Raw genomic sequence first — 8,910 nt, 5'->3', positions numbered from 1 at the left:
AAGTTGTGGGATTATCTCGCAACTCACTCCTCCTGGAACGCCCCAACTTAATGGAGTTTCCGAAAGGAGTAACCGAACCCTAATGGATATGGTTCGATCTATGATGGATAGAAGCTCGTTGCCTCTATCATTTTGGGGTTATTGTCTATGCTCCGCGGCTCGTATTCTAAATATGGCCCCAACCAAGAAAGTGGAACGAACTCCTCATGAGATGTCGTTTGGAAAACCTCCATCTCTATCATACTTAAAGGTATGGGGATGTGAAGCATATCCTAAGTGTTACGTCCCTAATAAGTTGAATGCTCGATTCACGAAGTGTATCTTCATAGGATATCTCAAGGATAGTATGGGATATTATTTCTATGATCCTTCCGAGCAGAATGTATTTGTTGCTCGGAAGACTGAATTCCTTGAAACTAAGTTCCTAATGGAAGGCGAAAGTGAAAGGAAGATAGATCTTAAAGAGGTCCAAGATCAAATAGATGATACACAATTGGTTGACACTAGCGCTCAACATGAAAATGTTGAGAATGATCAAATGGATGATCAAAGTGTACAAGACGTTCGTAGATCTGGTAGGATTAGTAATCCTCCTGAGAGATATGGGTTTCTCATGGATGGTTGCTATGTGGTTGATTTGGATGAACCAACAAACTACCAAGATGCTTTATCAAGGATTGATAAGGATAAATGGCAGGAAGCCATGAACGCTGAGATGCAATCCATGTATGACAACCAAGTTTGGGAACTTGTTGAACAACCTACTGGCTCAAGGCTAGTTGATTGTAAATGGTTTTTCAAAATGAAAACCGACATACATGGAAACTTGGATACATATAAAGCTAGACTTGTAGCCAAAGGTTTCACTCAAACTCAAGGGGTTGACTATGATGAAACTTTTTCACCTGTGGCAATGCTAAAGTCTATTAGGATATTAATTGCCATTGCTGCTCATTATGATTATGAAATATGGCAAATGGATTTCAAGACCGCTTTCCTAAATGGACATCTTGAGAAAGATGTCTATATGGTTCAGCCTGAAGGTTTTGTTGATCCGAAGTGTCCTAAAAAGGTATGCAAGTTAAAGAAGTCAATCTACGGATTGAAACAAGCATCTAGAATGTGGAATCATCGTTTTAATGAGGAGGCCAAGAAATTTGGCTTCATTAAAAATGGTGATGAAGCTTGTGTATACAAGAAAGCTAGTGGGAGTACTATCATGTTCCTTGTATTATATGTGGATGATATATTGTTATTTGGAAATGATATTCCGGCAATGCAAGGTGTTAAAACTTGGCTAAGTAAATGCTTCTCCATTAAGGATCTTGGAGAAGCACAATACATTTTGGGAATTGGGATCTACAGGGAGAGATCCAAGAAACTGATAGGTTTGAATCAAAGTGCATACATTGAAAAGATCTTGAAAAGGTTCAAGATGGAGAACTCTAAGAAAGGTTTGGTGCCTATTCAAAGAGGAACGATTCTCAGTTCATCTTAGTGACCTACCACGAAAGATGAACAAGAGAGAATGAAGAAAGTCCTGTACGCATCTGCTATTGGGTCAATCATGTATGCAATGATATGTACTAGACCGGATGTGTCATGCGCTCTTAGCTTGACAAGTAGATACCAGAATAACCCAGGAAACAGTCATTGGATTGCTGTCAAAAGTATATTGAAATACCTTGGGAGGACTAAGGATATGTTTCTAATATATGAGTCTGGTGAGGAGGAACTCGCTGTAAAAGGTTACGTGGACGCGAGTTTCCAAACTGATCGAGATGATTCTCGATCACAATCCGGTTATGTCTTAACATTAAATGGAGGTGCGGTCTCTTGGAAGAGTTCAAAACAGGATGTTGTTGCATTATCCACTACAGAGTCAGAGTACATTGCCGCCTCATTGGCAGCTCAGGAAGCTGCATGGATGAAGCAATTCATCGACGACTTAGGAGTAGTCCCTTCCATTCAGGACCCTCTTGAGATCTTTTGTGACAACGAGGGTGCGATTGCTCAAATCAAGGAACCTCGTGCTCACCAAAAGATCTGTCACATTGAGCGGAGATTAAACTACATAAGGGATAAAGTTGAAAAGGGAAAGATATGTATTCGTAAAGTTCATACAGATCTTAATATAGCGGATCCTCTCACGAAGCTCTTACATGGAGCAAAACATGCAGGACATGTTTGTGTATTAGGGCTTCGACATTCTAGTGATTGCTCATGATCTGTTTTAAGTATTGTAACGAAACGAAATTGTTCAAACTCATTAATATAATTATGGTATTAATTTATTTTGAGTTAAGTTCCTAGTTTGCATATTTTATCCATGAATAAAAAATTATTCTAAATTCCGTAGTCGATCACATTTGTGGGAACAAGTGTGAGGTTTAGACTATTATGAACTTGGATTGGTATACATTCATGGATGAATGTGGGGCAAGGTTGCAACCAAGGTTCATAGATATTTGTGGGATACAAATATTGGAAGACCCGCTCTCAAGATTACTGTATGGAGCCTTTGTGGTTGATCACATGTAATCTTGAGTAAAGGCGAATATCATTGTATCCTCTGACATGAGATACATATTGGGTTCGGATATTTACCAAGTATTGTGCCTTGATTCTTTCCTTCGCTATTCTGAAATATGGTAGTTCATAAGGAAGAGCTCAGGTATAATGCAAGGTGTATATTTAGGACGTATGTAGTCAAGATGGAATTTGTCCCTCTTATTCGATGAGAGTCAGATGTCTAAGGCCTGATAAAGTTAAATCTAGAAGAGAGTGATCACTTTGTATCTCTTGGATTTAACATGACATCTAGGATGAAAGGATATAATGAAAAGATTCACCTATTCATATTCGAGATGGGAACTCGAAAGGGATGATGTTATTGAATGGCACAAAGTCATAACATATTGGGGGTGATGGACGGTCGTTAGGTGGTATCCGTCACTTGCATTAATTTCTTATGTTTCTCGTGCAAGTGGGAGATTGAAGGTATTTCGTATGCCCGAGAGACATATTAAATTAATGTGGCTAACATGTTATGATCCAAGTCGGGTCATACCCAACAACAAGCTTACCGACACCTTATACGTATTTAATCTTAACGATTGGTTCGTTAAATAAATACGCGACACTTGGATTTTAGAAAATCGGGTTTCTAACATATTATCACTTGGGATAAATTATTTGGATAATTTATATTTAATTATTTATAGGTTTAAATAATTATGTTGTGTTATATTTTATAAAATGGTTTATAAAATAAAAGTAACTTAACAAATGCATTATATTTATAACAAGTTTTATATAACTTATAACAAGTTTTATAAATCTTATTATATACTTAAGTAATGGGCAGTTTTTGGGACTCCAAGGACTTCACCCATGCTTATTCTTTGATGCTTTCAATAACACAATCCCATAGGTGCATGCTAGACCATTTAACCAAGCAATATTGACTCAAAATAGGACTTGCAAATTGAAAAACTCTCCCTTTTTCTTGTTGCTGTATCACGAACTGATTAGGGCAGAAAACAAGGGTTTTAAAGTTCATATGTAAGCTTATTCAAGTGTCTTAAATCCTAACCAAACAAAGGTGGTGTTGGTGCATCAAAAGCTTGGGGTATTTTCACACTTGAGGCTTCAAGTTAGAGGCTTTCATTCATCATCTTCATCATCATCTTGCAACTTGAAAACAACCCTCAATTAACTTGAGGAGGTATTACTTTCATCCTTCTTGATATATATATATATATATATATATATATATATATATATATATATATATATATATATATATATATATATATATATATATATATATATATGTAAGCATATAGTCAAGACTTGATATTAACATGGAATTCAATTTAAAATGGTTAAACATATAAACTTGTTTTATTAATCATCATGCTTCCGCTTGCTTTACTATCATAAAATGGATTTGTGATTATGTTGACATTATAAACATGTTGTTATGTTGAATTCCATCAACTGCGTTATCGCTTTGTCATGTGCTAGAGGTGCACTTTAGCTGTATGGTAAGCAACGCAACTAAAAACAAACCAATGCTTTTATACTCAAGAGTTCCTCATGCAAACCAATGCGAGAGTAATTATGCACAAGAAACCCAATGCTTGTATTTTTAAGTCGACTTAGCATCCATCTAGTCTGCGTGGCGCTTGGTTAGGGGAAAACCAATTCCCTTCACCTGCCGTTAATGTCTAGCCTTGTAACCAAACAGGCTTCTGCCGCACGGGGGCTAGAGGACACCCCTTAAGTAGGCAGGAACCGCATACAAAAAAGAAAGATATATACAACAAAAGTATGCGCGAGTAAATATTTTAATTGGCATTAATCATGATTACAACCGCGACACATCCAAACGGACGGAAATTACATAAAAATAATGTGCCAAAATATTTAGAGTGATCAGGTCCAACCAGCTACATGTAACATTTTTTCAACAACGTCGCGTTCCAAGTGCGTTTCACAAGTTTTCCATCTAATGCCGCGAGATGGTATGCCCCGGTGTTGCTTGCTCCTACTACCTTGTATGGGCCTTCCCAACAGGGGCCCAATTTTCCAGTATCTTCCGCATGACTTGCGTCATTCTGACGCCAAACTAGGTCCCCGCACTTATAAGAGCGCGAGCGCACACGTTGATTGTAGTATGTTGCAATTCTCTGCTTATTGTTGGCTTCGTTTATCACCGCAGAGAGTCTGCGTTCTTCCAACAAATTAAGATTTTCTCGCAAAGCTTCTGAGTTATTTTGCTCGTCAAAATTCTGTATGCGGAACGTTGGTACCCCAATCTCTGCGGGTACAACAACTTCTGACCCGTAGACCAAACTAAAAGGAGTCTCACCAGTGCTTGCTTTGGGTGTTGTTTGATGCACCCATAAAACCTTTGGTAGCTCGTCCACCCAACAAATACAACCATGACCCAACCTAGCTTTGATTTCAGCAACTATATCCCGGTTAGTGACTTCACACTGGCCATTCGCCTGCGGATGCGCAACGGATGTAAAAGTTTGCTTAATATTAAGCTTCGCGCACCAACTGCGAAAAGGATCCCCCTCAAACTGCGTACCGTTATCACTAACAATTTCGTTTGGTATGCCGAATCGACAAACAATGTCTTCCCATACAAAATTTCGCACCCTCTTTCCTGAAATTGTTGCCAGCGGTCGTGCTTCAACCCACTTCGTGAAATATTCAATTGCAACAATCAAGAATTTGATGTTTCCTGCGTGTGCAGAGTATGCGTAAGATATTAACTTTAGTAGCATATGGTATAAAATAAATGATAATATTACCTCGGCCTTTTGGAAATGGTCCGACTATGTCAATTGCCCATTTGCAGAATGGCCATGGTGATGAGACTGGGATGATTGGATGCGTAGGTGCTCTGCTGATAGGTGCATGTATTTGGCAAGATTCACATTGCTTAACTATGCGCGCGGTATCTGCGTACATAGTGGGCCAATAATAACCTAGCCGCATAATTTTTGACACAATAGACCTGTGCCCTGAATGAAGAGTGCATGCACCCTCATGCACCTCTCGTATAACTTCCTCTGCCTCTTTTGGACCAATGCACCTTTAAATGCGGCCCTAAATAATTTTTTCGATACAGGAAGACACCTTCAAGGGCATACAGTGGTGCCTTAGTGCGGACTTTCTTTGCGTCAACGGAATCCGCAGGTGAAGTGCCATCCCGCAGAAAAACAATGATAGGTGTCATCCACGTTGAGCTGGATTCCTCAACAGGTGAAACTAAAGGCATCATAACAATGGATTTTGCATGCAATTCTTCTATAAGAACTTTCTTCCTCAGATGATCAAAGGCCAAAGCAGCCAATTTGCTAAGCGCATCCGCCTTCTTATTCTGCCCCCGCATTACATGGGAGATTTGAAAAGCCTCAAACTGATCAGCGAGGTTATGAACAAGTGATAATATTGCTGCATGGCTATGTCGTGCGCTTCAAAGTCTCCGCTAACCTGCCTGCATACCAGCTTTGAATCCACATAAGCGTGTAGAATTTTAACATTTAATTTATGCGCAATACGCATACCTGCTAACAAAGCCTCATATTCTGCTTCGTTGTTTGTAACAGCAAATTGAACCGTAACGCATATGTATGCTCTTCGCTATCTGGGCCAGATAAAATTACGCCTGCACCCGCGCCAGCTTCGCTGCAGGCACCATCGGTATATAACTCCCATGATGACAAGGGCGGTGCAGGCGTATCCTGCTGCTCCGCCGATGCCTCAACATCCACAGGCAATTCTGCTAGGTAATCCGCAAGTATTTGACCCTTAACCGCGCTTCGCAAAGAAAAATTTATTTCATGTTCTCCTAACTCAACTGCCCATTTAGCCATTCAGCCAGAAATCTCAGGCTTATATAGCACCTGTTTGATCGGCTAATCAGTTAGAACTACAACTGGGTGCACCTGAAAGTACCGACGTAAACGTCGCTATGTGTGAACTAGTGCATACACTATCTTCTCAATTGGTGAATAGTTTACTTCGCTTGCTGTAAGCGACTTGCTTACGAAGTAGACCGGCACTTGCGTCTTTCCACGATCTGCGATAAGGACCGAGCTGACAGCTTCTTTGGACGCCGCAAGGTACAGCGTAAGCGTTTTGCCTGCTATTGGCGCAATGAGTGTTATTAATTCAGCAAGCACCTTCTTCATATCTTGAAAAGCTGATTCCGCTTTCTGAGTCCATACAAAGTCTTTTTTCTTTAAACAATTCTTCAAAGTATTGAAGAACGGTAACTGTCGTTCCGCGGCTTTTGACAAGAACCGCGTGATTGCTGCGAGCTTCCCAGTTAGACTCTGCACATCCTTCTTTATCTTTGGAGATGGCAAACTATCAATGGCTTCAATCTTTTTGGGATTCGCCTTGATTCCCCGCGCTGTCACCACGTGACCTAGAAACTTGCCTTCCTCTTCCCCAAAACTACATTTGAGCGGGTTAAGCTTCATGTTGATCCTGCGCAAAGACGCAAACGTTTCTAGGATGTCCGCGAGCATTTCTTCGTCGGTGTTACTTTTAATTACCAAGTCATCGACATATGCTTCAAGATTTCTGCCGATTTGGTGCTTGAAGGCTGCGTCGATTACACGCTGATAAGTAGCGCCTCTGTTTTTAATCCAAAAGGCATCTTCGTATAACAATAAATACCCTGCGGCGTGTGAAAAGCAGTTTTGTCCTCATCTTTCGCAGCCATTAAGATTTGGTGATAACCCTTATATGCGTCCAGAAAACACTTGTACCAAAAATTTGATAATGATTCTACCTTCTAGTCTATCTCCGGGAGAGGGTAGTTGTCCTTAGGACACGCTTTATTAATGTTTTTAAAATCAACGCACATTCGCCAATTACCGTCAGCCTTTTTTACCAACACAGGATTAACAACCCATGTTTGGTACCGCACTTCTCGCAGAATGTTTGCTTTAATAAGGTTATCTACCTCTGCGCACAACCAATCACTGTGCTCAAGAGCCATATGCCGCTTCTTTTGTCTAACGGGTGTGAGTGATGGATTATCATTCAACTTATGTTCCGTAATATCACGCAGAACCCCTGTCATGTCTGATTCATGCCATGCAAAAATATCTGCGTTAGCGGATAATATTTCATGTAATTTGGCCTTAGTTTCGGCTGACAAGCCTGCGCTGATTTTGATTCGCTTATCCGGGTGCAAGTGGTTAGCTATGACCGTACTGCTTGCAAGTTGATCTCCCACGCTGGGAATGCTTACAGGCACTACTGAGCCACATAACTCGGTTGTTTGATGTGACGCAATCGTGACAATTCCTCCTATTGTAGGAAACTTAATCAAGCCATGCACCACCGATGGTATAATGTTAAAACGTCGTATGAAATTTCTCTCTAGTAGCGCATTGTAACGCGAAGTCGAACGAACCACATAAAAGTCAACTAACTCGTGTCTCACTAACTGTGGATTCTTATCGTCCGCAAGCTCTATTATTAGCTCTATCCGGCCTAACGGCCATGAGCTTTCTCCAGAGAAGCCCGATAGCATAATATCGGGCTGGCGTAACTGTGCTTTAACTTCTGCGGGAAGGAAACGATAGCAATGCTCATACATAATATCGACTCCGCTTCTGGTGTCAACGTGCAAGCGCTTAATCTGTATTCCACAATTGGGAATGCGACCCTTGATGATAATAGGCTCGTTAACCGTGTCGATTGACATTACAGGAGGGAATGTGATTATAAGTAGTTCCCAATCCTGAGAGTCGTTGTATTTCCTTCGCTGGCTAACTTTCTCTGCGTCAACCATATTGATGGTTATATCGGTGTTTTTGTTTTTATCTACTTTTTTCCATGCGAAAGTTTTGGTTTTTGAACCTTCTTCTGCAGCCTATCCCTTGTCCTTCTTTGGTGGCTTCAGGTGATCAAATTTACCAGCGCGCAGCGCTTCAAGCACTCGCTCCATTAAGTTTTTACACCGATTAGTGTCATGACCGTAATCGTCATGGAATTCGCAATACTTTGTTTTATCCCGCTTACCAAATTCAGTGAGCAGAGTTGGAAGGTCGCGCACACTGGTTCGGTTGCCAAAATTTCCTTTGGTGTTTTAGACAAACTTTTGAGCAGCGCATAATTCTGATTATTAATGTCGCGCTGATTATTGTTTCGATAATTACCACTTGATCGCCCTTTATCATTTCTGATAGGACCACCGCTAGGATACCTTCCGCGAGAATTACTGCCGTGGCTTTGATCACGCGAACGATCATCATCGTCCTTCTTTTCATTGCGCGAGCTAGCGGTAGGAATATCGTTATCTTCGCCACTCCGCATATAATCGTGACATTCTTTAAGTGCTTCAGCATAAGTTGTTGGCACCGTATGGCG

The sequence above is a fragment of the Rutidosis leptorrhynchoides genome, chromosome 10 (assembly GCF_046630445.1).
Source record: "Rutidosis leptorrhynchoides isolate AG116_Rl617_1_P2 chromosome 10, CSIRO_AGI_Rlap_v1, whole genome shotgun sequence".
In the NCBI taxonomy this organism is placed as follows: domain Eukaryota; kingdom Viridiplantae; phylum Streptophyta; class Magnoliopsida; order Asterales; family Asteraceae; genus Rutidosis; species Rutidosis leptorrhynchoides.
Note: the sequence above shows the minus strand (reverse complement) of the source record.